Raw genomic sequence first — 13,159 nt, forward strand, 5'->3', positions numbered from 1 at the left:
TGTGGTCTCAGCACTAAATTTTAAGAGGTTGGGGGGCGTTGAAGATCATGGTGGACCCAGAACCCAGGATCCTGCTTCATGGGCAGTAACCTCCCATGGTGGTGAGGGATTAGGAAATGTTCTGGATGCACCAATGAGCTACGCACCTCCCAAAGGTCCTGTGTGGATTTGGATTTCATATCTGAACAGGGCTAGAGAAGTCACACTGTGCATATAGCAGGCTAGAGCACAGGAAGTGACAGAAGAATTGCCCAAAAGAGGGCTGGAAGGTAGGTGGGGCCCACATGGGGCTGGGTCACACATCTTGAATTCTTTCTAATTAATTGGATTTTGGGGGGCGGGGGGTGTCTGGCAAACTGTTCTGAAAATTTATTTTCTTTAAGAATCCTTCTTAAGTCCAAATGCCACATTGTTGTAAAGGGGTTTTTGCTTTAATTACATCACTATCCCAATAACTTTGTAATATAATTTGTAGTTTGTAGGTCATTTATTCTGTTTCTTTTGTTACATTTACTCAGAGAGAGAGGTGTGTCGGAGTGCTCCTTCGGAGGGCAAGAGGACAAGTTATAGGAGTTGGTTCTCTTCTTCCGCCATGTAAGTGGATTCTGGGGAATCCATTTCCAGTAGGGAGCCTAGCATCAAGCGCCTTTACCCACCGATCCTTTTGCCTGCACCTCTGTTTCTTGAAAATGTACCTGGTTTGCCTAAAAGGCAGATAGTAAGGACTTTCCCGTCCTTCCCTCATCTCCCACAGGCACCCAACCTGTGACAAGCACTGAGAGCCTTCATTGACACGGTGCTTGCTTTAAAAGCCCCTGAAATCTTAGCAGATAAACCTTGAGTTCCCACCTTCCACTACTTGAAAATTGACCCAGTTTCAAGCCATGTTAAATATGTCATAGAGAAGCCAAGTTCTGCCAGGATCCATGAATGTATTCCAAACACTTCCCTCAGTTGCATGGGCAACTTTGCCCTTCCCTTTCTCGCCCCAAGGCTAAGGATACCCTGTGCTGTGGCTTAGAGGGTGTGAGCTAAAGGAGACACAGCGGAGGCTCAAGTCAGTCTCCAGGAGGCCTCTCCGCTGTGAAGAGCAGACAGCGGAGCATGGCCAACGCAGTCTGGGCCAGTTTTCCTTTTTCTTTCTTTTCTTTCTTTTTTTTTTTTTTTTTGGTTTTTGGAGACAGGGTTTCTCTGTGGCTTTGGAGCCTGTTCTGGAACTAGCTCTTGTAGACCAGGCTGGTCTCGAACTCACAGAGATCCGCCTGCCTCTGCCTCCCAAGTGCTGGGATTAAAGGGGTGCGCCACCATCGCCCTGTTAGGGCCAGTTTTCCTAAAACAAGGGAGATAGGTCACAGGTCAGACTGAAGCCCCATGAGGAGACCGGCGAAAATCCTTTCTGGTGACAACACAAGGCGGAGGTGAGGAACCAGAGCTGGGCGGTGGTGGCTTTAATTCCATCACTCTGTGAGTTCAAGGCCAGCCTGGTCTACAAGAGCTAGTTCCAGAACAGGCTCCAAAGTTACAGAGAAACCCTGTCTCAACCCCCTCCCCCACAAAAAAGGTGAGGACCTAGAAGTTTAGAAAACATGGATGAGGCAAGGAGTCTAGCCAAAGCGTGCTCCGTGTTTAATATCCTCTCAGAGCTGCACACGCAGGGCTTTCTATTTAATTTTAGCAGTGATGTAAAGTTGCATTGCCGTCACCGGCTCTGACAGATCTCCCTGTAATTCAAAGGGGAAATATGCTGTGGGTTTTCGTTTTTTTTTTTAAGTTTTTGTACAGTGACAAGGTGAGGAACATTTTAGCTCATAAATAATTTACCAGACCTCACAGGCATAATGGGCTGTGCATATTCATCAGGCAATCATCCATTATTCATAAGAAGCTCCCTTCAACTGTTGCAAGAAAATGAGGTTGTTGGTTGAACTGTTAAAAAAAGGTGGGCTTTTGTCCTTCCTCTCTCTTCTCTGATAAGTCGCTACATTTCCACGGAAAAATACTGTGAGAGGAAAATCTTATCCCTGACATGCAGATGTGAAAGGAAAGGAAGGAGCTGAGCAGGAAGTAAATCGGCAGAATTCAGCGGCATCCATTGCTGACTCCTGTTCCCACAGGCAAGATGCTCCAGGAATAGCTGGAGTGCTGCTCCCTTTTGGGGAGGGGGGCAAGGAGGGAAAGAGGGTCTTGCTACAACACTCAAGTTGTCCTGGAACATTCTATGTAGGTCAGGCTGGCCTCAGACTTGTGGCAATCAACCTCCCAATGCAGGAATCACAGCTGCACCATCTTGTGACGTCAGCCCCCATGCAGGAATCACAGCTGCACCATCTTGTGACGTCAGCCCCCGTGCAGGAATCACAGCTGCACCATCTTGTGACGTCAGCCCCCGTGCAGGAATCACAGCTGTGTATCATCTTGTGACGTCAGCCCCCGTGCAGGAATCACAGCTGCGCACCATCTTGTGACGTCAGCCCCCGTGCAGGAATCACAGCTGCTCACCATCTTGTGACGTCAGCCCCCATGCAGGAATCACAGCTGCACCATCTTGTGACATCAGCCCCCGTGCAGGAATCACAGCTGTGTATCATCTTGTGACATCAGCCCCCATGCAGGAATCACAGCTGCGTCTTCTTGTGATGTCAGCCCCCATGCAGGAATCACAGCTGCGTCTTCTTGTGATGTCAGCCCCCATGCAGGAATCACAGCTGCACCATCTTGTGACATCAGCCCCCGTGCAGGAATCACAGCTGTGTATCATCTTGTGACATCAGCCCCCATGCAGGAATCACAGCTGTGTATCATCTTGTGATGTCAGCCCCCATGCAGGAATCACAGCTGTGTATCATCTTGTGACATCAGCCCCCATGCAGGAATCACAGCTGCACCATCTTGTGACGTCAGCCCCCATGCAGGAATCACAGCTGCACCATCTTGTGACATCAGCCCCCGTGCAGGAATCACAGCTGTGTATCATCTTGTGACATCAGCCCCCATGCAGGAATCACAGCTGCGTCTTCTTGTGATGTCAGCCCCCATGCAGGAATCACAGCTGCGTCTTCTTGTGATGTCAGCCCCCATGCAGGAATCACAGCTGCACCATCTTGTGATGTCAGCCCCCATGCAGGAATCACAGCTGCACCATCTTGTGACGTCAGCCCCCATGCAGGAATCACAGCTGCACCATCTTGTGACGTCAGCCCCCATGCAGGAATCACAGCTGCACCATCTTGTGACATCAGCCCCCATGCAGGAATCACAGCTGCTCACCATCTTGTGATGTCAGCCCCCATGCAGGAATCACAGCTGCACCATCTTGTGACGTCAGCCCCCATGCAGGAATCACAGCTGCGTCTTCTTGTGATGTCAGCCCCCATGCAGGAATCACAGCTGCACCATCTTGTGACATCAGCCCCCATGCAGGAATCACAGCTGCTCACCATCTTGTGACATCAGCCCCCATGCAGGAATCACAGCTGCTCACCATCTTGTGATGTCAGCCCCCGTGCAGGAATCACAGCTGCACCATCTTGTGACGTCAGCCCCCATGCAGGAATCACAGCTGCACCATCTTGTGATGTCAGCCCCCATGCAGGAATCACAGCTGCTCACCATCTTGTGATGTCAGCCCCCGTGCAGGAATCACAGCTGCTCATCATCTTGTGATGTCAGCCCCCATGCAGGAATCACAGCTGCTCACCATCTTGTGACGTCAGCCCCCATGCAGGAATCACAGCTGTGCACCATCTTGTGACGTCAGCCCCCATGCAGGAATCACAGCTGCTCACCATCTTGTGATGTCAGCCCCCATGCAGGAATCACAGCTGCACCATCTTGTGACATCAGCCCCCATGCAGGAATCACAGCTGCACCATCATCTTGTGATGTCAGCCCCCATGCAGGAATCACAGCTGCGTCTTCTTGTGACGTCAGCCCCCATGCAGGAATCACAGCTGTGTCTTCTTGTGACGTCAGCCCCCATGCAGGAATCACAGCTGCTCACCATCTTGTGATGTCAGCCCCCATGCAGGAATCACAGCTGCTCACCATCTTGTGACATCAGCCCCCATGCAGGAATCACAGCTGCGTCTTCTTGTGACGTCAGCCCCCATGCAGGAATCACAGCTGCACCATCTTGTGACGTCAGCCCCCATGCAGGAATCACAGCTGCGTCTTCTTGTGACGTCAGCCCCCGTGCAGGAATCACAGCTGTGTATCATCTTCTGACGTCAGCCCCCATGCAGGAATCACAGCTGCGTCTTCTTGTGACGTCAGCCCCCATGCAGGAATCACAGCTGCACCATCTTGTGACGTCAGCCCCCATGCAGGAATCACAGCTGCACCATCTTGTGATGTCAGCCCCCATGCAGGAATCACAGCTGCGTCTTCTTGTGATGTCAGCCCCCATGCAGGAATCACAGCTGCTCACCATCTTGTGATGTCAGCACCCATGCAGGAATCACAGCTGCTCACCATCTTGTGACGTCAGCCCCCGTGCAGGAATCACAGCTGCGCATCATCTTGTGACGTCAGCCCCCGTGCAGGAATCACAGCTGTGCACCATCTTGTGACGTCAGCCCCCGTGCAGGAATCACAGCTGCACCATCTTGTGACGTCAGCCCCCATGCAGGAATCACAGCTGCGCATCATCTTGTGACGTCAGCCCCCGTGCAGGAATCACAGCTGCACCATCTTGTGACGTCAGCCCCCATGCAGGAATCACAGCTGCACCATCTTGTGACGTCAGCCCCCATGCAGGAATCACAGCTGAGCACCATCTTGCCTAACTGGGGACACCTGTCACGCAACAGAAGAACGGTTGCAACAAAACTTTGTAGCTGATGATAACTGCTGAAGTATCTGTTAGTGAGCAGGACCAGCCTGGTCTACATGGGCTAGCCAGGGCTACATAGGCTCTGCTTCCAACAAAGGAAAACAGTCGGGTGTGGTGTTACCTGACTTTAATCCTAGCAGGCAGGCAGATCTATATGAATTCAAGGTCAGCCTAGTCTAAAAAGCAAGTTCCAGGCCAGCCAAGGCTACATAGTGAGACTTTGTCTCAAAATAAATAAAAAAGCATTTATTAAAAGAAGTATACACCAATTAATAAATAAAAATAAAAATTAATACCTTTAATTCCAGCATTCAGGAGGCAGATGGGTCTCGGTGAGTCTGAGACCAGCCTGATCTACAAAGTGAGTTCCAGGACAGCTAGGGTTGTCACACAGAGAAACTCTGTCTTGAAAAACCAAAACAAAAAAAGGAAAAAGGGAAAGGAAAACGAGGGATTGAAGCAGTGTTTTAGCTATTAAGATCATGCATTGCTCTTGTAGAGAACCTAAGTTGGTTCCCGGTATACTTGTGGGATGCTCACAACCACCTGTAACTTCAGCTCCAGGGTGATCTAGCACTCCATCCACCATGGACACCTACACTTATGTGTACACACACACACACACACACACACACACACACACACACACACACTTCTAATTTTAGACAAAAATGTAAAAAGAATGGTTAATAGCATTTGCTGCTCTTGCATTGGTCATGGATTCAATTCCCAGTACTCACATTAGGCAGGTTACAAGTGCTTGGAAGTCCAGCTCCAAGGGATCTGATGCCCTCTTCTGGCCGCCTAGGGTGCATATACATATACAGACATATATGCACAAATAAAACTAAAATTAAAAATTAAAACAATAAGCAAATAAAATACAAATAAATGAGTCTGGCCTGGGTCTGGTGGTGTATGCCTGTAATCCCATGTAATCCCAGCTGTTCCACGGTTTGAGACAGGAAGACCAAAATTCAAGACTGTTTCAAAAAAATCAATCAATAAAAGGTGTGTGTCTGTGTGTGAGGGATTCCTGAGCTGGGGAGGTGACAGCAGCTTAGTGACAGAGGTAGACCACTTCATAGCATTCAAGAGGATCCAAACCCAGCCCTCAGTGCTGTCAAAAGAAAACAAAAAGCAGAGCCTGGAGTTGCTCTTTCTTTCTTTCTTTCTTTCTTTCTTTCTTTCTTTCTTTCTTTCTTTCTTTCTTTCTTTCTTTCTTTCTTTTCCTTTCTCTTTTTGAGACAGAGTCTCTCTGTGTAACAGCTCTGGCTGTCCTGGCACTCACTGTGTAGAGCAGGCTGGACTCAAACTCCCAGAGACCCACCTGCCTGTGTGCCTGTTTGTGTCACATGTTGGTAACCTCAGGACTGAGGACGCTAACACAGGAGGCTAGCCTGGGTTACAGAGGGAAGCAGCTTTTTAAAAGAATCCCGCGAGATGGCTGTGTGCGTAAAGACATTAGCAAACAAACCAAAGCAGATGGATATTATTATCCCTTTGTCCAGTCCTCACAGGAAGTCCCTGAGGTAGATATAATGTTCAGTATGAGAGACTGAGATGAAGAGAAAATGGAGTTATGGAGAAGCTGAGGACCGGATCGTGCACTGGGCCTGTGTCCTTCCTTGCACCATGTGCAAGAATCCTGTCTTCCCAAATCCTCAGAACAATAAAAGAGATGCTATCACTGCAATAGAAGCATTTCATAAAACTGTGCTTTCCATGAACTGAATTTCTTTATTTATTCATTCATTTATTGTTTTTTTGAGACAGGGTTTCTCTGTGTAACATCCCTGGCTGTCCTGAAACCCACTCTGTAGACCATGTTGGCCTCAAACTCAAAGATCCGCCTGCCTCTGCCTCCTGAGTGCTGGAATTAAAGGTGTACACCACCACAGTCCAGATGATTTTATTATTTGTGTTTTCCTTTGTTCTTCCTCCAGGCCAGCGGCTGCTCCTCCAGATTTATTTTACTGGGTTGGAGATAAGCTCAGTGGTTAAGAGCAATTGTTGCTCTTCCAGAGGAACAGGGTTCAATTCCTAGCACCAACATGACAGTTCACCACCTCCTGTAAGTCCAGGAGATACAGTGCCCTCTTGTGGCCCCCACTGGCATGTGTGTACATGCTCCGCATGTGGGCCTGGCTCTCTTAGACACCGGGAGAGGGTGCTGGCCCCCAGACACTGGTGTCAAGGATGGTTGTGAGCCACCGTGTTGGTTCTAGGAACTAAATCCAGGTCCTCCAGAAGAATTGCCAGCACTCTTACCATAGAGTCATCATTCCAGCCAGGAGGCTGATTTTTTAACTTTCTGCCTCAGCCTTCCAACTGTTGGGATTACAGCTGTGTGCCACTGTTGAAGGGAGCTGTGCAGCAGGCTGTGTTCCTGCTGCCCCAGCTCACGGCCGCCTGGCTAGCTTATGCCCCAAAATAATTACATGGAAACTGTATTCTTTTAAACACTGCTTGGCCCATTAGTTTTAACCTCTTATTGGCTAGCTCTTACATATTGATCTAACCCATTTCTAATATTCTGTGTAGCACCACGAGCTGGCTTACCAGGAAAGATCTTAACCTGCGTCTGTCTGGAGTGGGAGAATCATGGCGACTGCCTGACTTGGCTTCTTTCTCCCAGCATTCTGTTCTGTTTAGTCCGCCTACCTAATTTTCTGTCCTATCAGGCCAAGCAGTTTTCTTTATTAATTAACCAATGAAAGCAACAGATAAGATACGAGGCCCACCTCCATCATGCCACCATGTCTGGTCTTTCTTGTGAGTGGGCTCCTGGTAGCCTCCATTGTCACAGGACAACTGAGACACTGTAGTTGTGACAGGCTCTCAGGTCTCGCTTCTAGTCTGGATATGGCCACTTGCTAGTGTGAAAAGCTAAACAGATAAAGGTTTGTTTTGTTTTTTTTGCAGGGATCAAATAGGGCCTTGTGAATGCTGAACAAGTCCTCTAAACACTTGCTATTCTTCAGCCTGGAGATCAGAGCTCTCAAGTCACAGCGTCTGTAAAAACATGAGCCATGTTTAACCTTGGGGGCTTTGCAAGTTACAAGGAGAAAAAGCCCTGAAATCCAGGGCTCACTTTTTTTTCCTTGTTTATTTAGGTTTGGTTTATGGCTTTTGTTTATTGGTTTTGGAGATAGGATCTTACTGTGTAGCTCAGGCTGGGCTCTCTATCCTGATCCTCTCACCTTAGCCTCTCTGGGGTGCTGGGAATATAGCACCCCCTCCGTCTTGAAGGTTTCATCTCTAATATATAGGAGGAACTGAAGTGGGAGGTAAGATTTTCCTCACTTCTATCCCCAAAGTCCTCCATTGACTCTGTCTCTTGTTAGCTTTGGCCACTCCCTGGGCAGGTGGTCTTAGCCTGGAGCTCTTGGTGAGGTCCACAGATTGCATGGATTCTTCCCCTAGCGACTAGAGAAAAGTTCATCTTTTTTTTTCCTTTCCTCCTTTTTTTTTGGTTTTTCAGAGACAGGGTTTCTCTGCGTATCCCTGGCTGTCCTGGAACTCACTCTGTAGACCAGACTGTCCTTGAACTCAGATTTTTTTTTAAGATTTATTTTCCAAGGCGGTGGTGGCACATTAATCCCAGCACTCGGGAGGCAGAGGCAGGCTGATCTCTGTGAGTTCGAGACCAGCCTGGTCTACAGAGCTAGTTCCAGGACAGGCTCCAAAACCACAGAGAAACCCTGTCTCGAAAAACCAAAAAAAAAAAAAAAGATTTATTTTCCAGGTGTGCTGGTGCATGCCTTTAATTCCAGCACTCAGAGATAGAAGCAATCGAATTTCTGTGCATTTGTGGCCGGCTCACTCATATAGTGAATTCAGGCTAGATATATACCAAGACATTGTCATGAACAAAACAAATTAAAATAAAACAAACATTTTTATTTTACAGGCATATGTATATGGGTGTGTGCAGTTTATGTGTATGGTTGCCTGAGGAGGTCAGGAGAAGGCATCATGTTCCCTAGAGTTGGAGTTAGAGGTGGCTGCCTATGTGAGCGCTGGGAACAGAATTCTGGCCCTCCGGAAGAACAACTGCTTTCCAAGTCCTGCCCTTTTTTCTCTATGTAACAGTCCCGGCTGTCCTGGAACTCACTCTCTGGACCAGGCTGGCCTCGAACTCACAGAGATCCATCTGCCTCTGCCTCCTGAGTGCTGGGACTAAAGGCATGCACTACCATACCTAACCAGGCCCTGTTCTTAAAAACTTTTATTTTTAACTTTTATTTATTAATGGGGGTTTGTGTGACAGGGAAGAGGTACTAGTGACCTTGTAAGAGTGTGAAATTGTCTAGGGAAGGCGAGTTCCAAAAGTCTCCTGGGCAGATTGACAAGCAGAGCAAGAAGCAAGTTCTGTTCTTCTGAGTGCTGCAGGTAACTCTGGAACATACACAGCACACATACCACACACCATGACACCTCACTACCATGCACATACCACATATACCATACACAGAACACATACACCCAAACACACCACATACAGACAACACCCCCAGACATACACCACACCCCACACAGAGCGCGCGTGCGCGCGCACGCGCGCACACACACACACACACACACACCACTCCTCATATAATAAAGTCAAACCTCAACCCCCAAACCAGCAAATCTTAATATACATCAAGATCATTCAATTTAACTTGCATTTTAAATAAGGCTTAAGCAGTTCTAATGCAAGGGGCTTGTTGGGTCCAGGGGGGATAGACCACAAAAGTCTAATAAACTAGAAGCAAACTTTATTCCAGAAACCAGAATCCAGGAAAAAAATAAAACAAGAAATCTTTTTGGGGCACAAAAAGCTTATCAGCTAGCTGAGACCACAGCCCAAGATGGGTTTTGTAAGGCTGTAGCAAAGGCCCATTTCTGAACCCACCTTTTTATAGTAGGGGCGCCAAGTATTAGGTCTGAACAAAGGAATTTTTACAATCTCAAAATAAAACTCAGGGGCTGGAGAGATGGCTGCTCTTCCAGAGGTCCTGAGTTCAATCCCCAGCAACCACATGGTGGCTCACAACCACCTATAATGAGATTTGGTGCCCTCTTCTGGCATGCAGGTATACATGCATGCAGGCATAACACCATGTAATAAATAAAATGTTTAAAAAAAAATAAAACTCAGATACAGACTACCTTACTTTACAGTCTCCATTAACAGAGTTTTTCAGTTAAACTCGTGTTTGTACTTAATCTACTATCTTCCTTGGTACTTCCAGGTGGTGTTTACTGAAGCCCTGTGCTCTTCCCTTTGATGCTGCTTTTATTCCTAAGATTTTCTAAGATGTTTGCTGTGCAGCTGCTAGCCCCGAAGAGATGGTTGTCGGTACCTGCAAGATCCCTAGGTGGGATGGCGGAGCCCGCCATGCGACAAGTGGCTACAGTTTCCCACCAGTGGGAGGGCATGCGGTGGGTAACAGACACATAGACACAAAAATAGGCATAAAGCTAAAATATTTATTACAGGAGAGAGGGAGAGAGAGAGAGAGAGAAGGAGAGGAGAGACAAAGCCCTGTGTGTACACCGGGAGAGAACAGAAGAGAGAGAGAGATGGCGGTGGAGGTCAGAGGTAAAAAAGGAGTGGGCGTGGCTAGGGCAGGGACTGAAAGAATAACAGCTGCCAGTTTCACATAGCAGGGAAAATACGTAACCCAGAAGTCAAATATCTATTGCCTAAAAGTTGACTCAGCTCATATCTGTAGGCTAGCTCTTAGTTTGCAGAGAGATGCTTTGGCCTTGTAAACAGAGCTATGGGTTGTAAAGCAGAGTAACTCACTGTAATAATTAATCCTCAAGCTGCTGAGAGAGCTGCTGACAGTCTGTTCTCATTCTCCTAGACTTATAACTTTATATTTCTTTATTTCTACATTCCTATTTCTGGAATCTACATTTTTATACTCTTATTCTTGGACCCTTCAAGGTTGAGATTTCAGAGAGAAAATACCGACAAAAACCCACAGGGAAGAAGCCCTGCCCAGGCAGGACCCACTAGGCTGCCCGTGCACTTAGTACTTGAACTTTATTCTGCACAGGGGGCCCGTGCCTTTCCTAAAATGTCTTGCTAAGCCTAGGAGAGAAGGCTCCGTTTCCCACCATACATCCGGTAATAGCTGTTCCCTTATACACAAAGGCCAGCCAGAACTTTGAAAGGACTCCTTCAAAGAGCCTGTGGATGCTTCCCAGAGATCCAGCCTTCCTTTGGGTCTGAGAAATGGGAGACTGTTATATTCTCCGTCACACAAGGATGAACACAACACGCTTTGTTGCTTAATAAAGGCACATTTAAACAAACAAACAAACAAACAAAGACCTCCAACAGACTAGCTGAGACTAGAAGGCCAGCAGGAAGGGTCACTGTGCAGCCGGCTTGGTACTGCTGTGAGGAGCACCTGAGAGGGGTTGATTTATCACGTTTGTTTGGCCCAGGATTGTGGTGTGAGGGTACAAATAGCATGTAGGCCCACCGGCTGCCACACACCCCGAAAGGGGACCGGCAAGCATGCCAGTGGTCTGAGTTTATAACGACTCACTCTTGCCCTGCCTCCTCAGGCCCCCCGCCCCCATGTCGGCTGACACTAGGGACCAAGCTTCCAACACGTGAACCTTTAGAGGACAAGCCATCATTTTTAGCAGCCTCATGTCGCAGCTGACTGACCTCTAGAGCAGCATTTACTGAATTATGCTGTGATTTTCCTTCCACGATCTACTCCAGGCCACACTAAGAGTTCATTAGCAATCATCTTTGACTTCTTCCCTTCTTCATCTCAGTATTATTATTACCCCCCGAACAAGATCACACTATGTAGCCATGTTTGGCCTGGAACTCTCTATGTAGACCAGGCTAGCCTCAAAGTCAGAGACATCCTCCTGCCTCTGCTTTCATTCTTTTGTTGGTTCTACAGAAATACCCAGCAAGTGTCTGTCACACCTGGAACAGCCCGGACAAAGTGTCTCCACGCTGTAGTGCCTGGAGCAAGTGAGTAGATCATAGTGTGGAAACTATTAGATAATACCAGACAGACGGACGGACAGACAGACAGATGATAAACAGAGGGAAGGAGGGAGGATGTGTTGATTTCCGTTGTTCATCCAGAATCTGCCTTCCAAGTGCTGTGATTAAAGATGTGCCCATTATACCCAGTTATTGATATTTTTAAATTGCTTGAGGGTTTTATACATGTATAAAATGTGCTTTGATAAAATCTGCTCCCTAATTCCTCCCTTACTCACCCCTTGGATTCCCTTCCAATTTCATGTGCTTTTTCCTTATTTCCTTTTTTAAAGATTTATTTTTATTATATGTGTGTTTTCTTTGCATGAATGAATGTATGTACACCATGTGCTCTCAGAGGTCAGCAGAGGGTGTCAGGGCCCTTAGGACAGACTGCCTTGTCTTCACACAGGTTCTGACCTGGGCTCTGCATGGCCTGGCTTCTGCTTTGTCACCTTCATCTCTTACCGGTAGCGAGCTGTTCTCACTTCTGTGATCTGGCCATACTGCCCCATTTTCATGGCCCATCCCCACAATGAACACCGTCTTATCTCTAGCAGAAGTGACGTCCTCCCTTTCCCAGGGACCCTCTCCACTTATTTAGTGGCTATGAATCCTAGATCTCAGGCACCATACTCCCACTCCCCAGAAAACCACGTAGACAAGAGCAGGCAGGCGCTCATCTATGCGCTTCCCTAGCATCGCGGATGGTCCATAAGCTGACTAACCATTGTAGGTCATTACCTTGACTTTTCTAGGCCTTAAGTTTCAGAACCACAGGGGCTCTGCTTCGTCTTCCACGCCGTTTCTCTAGTGCGCCCCCGGGCCTGACACAGTGGGCATTCGGTAAAAAGCCGCACCTTTAGTTCCAGCACTCGGGAGGCAGAGGCAGGCAGATCTCTGAGTTCTAGGTCAGCCTGGTCCACAGAGCGAGCTCCAAGATATCCAGGGCTCACAGAGAAACCCTGTCTCAAAAAAAAAAAACAACCGAAACAAAACAAAACAAAACAAAAAGAGAAACATGGATCCTCCCGTCTGTCCAAGAAAGTAGCCAGTTGTTCCTTCGCCCCACCTGGTGGAGAAGGCGGCGACCTGCAGCCCCTTCACCGTGGTAGCTCACTAGGCGGCACGCCTGCCTCTATCTAGGCTCCGCGTTGGACTGAAGGCGAACACCAGACACCTAGCAGAGGGATGACCAACCAGACGGCACCACGCCCTGGAGGGCCCGGACATCAAATTAACCCTTTCTTCATGAGCCCCTGGTCCTGGGAAGGACCTCCCTGTAGCAGTACCTGGATTTTTATTTGTCGATGTTG

The sequence above is a fragment of the Microtus pennsylvanicus genome, chromosome 2 (genome assembly GCF_037038515.1).
Source record: "Microtus pennsylvanicus isolate mMicPen1 chromosome 2, mMicPen1.hap1, whole genome shotgun sequence".
Classification (NCBI taxonomy): Eukaryota; Metazoa; Chordata; class Mammalia; order Rodentia; family Cricetidae; genus Microtus; species Microtus pennsylvanicus.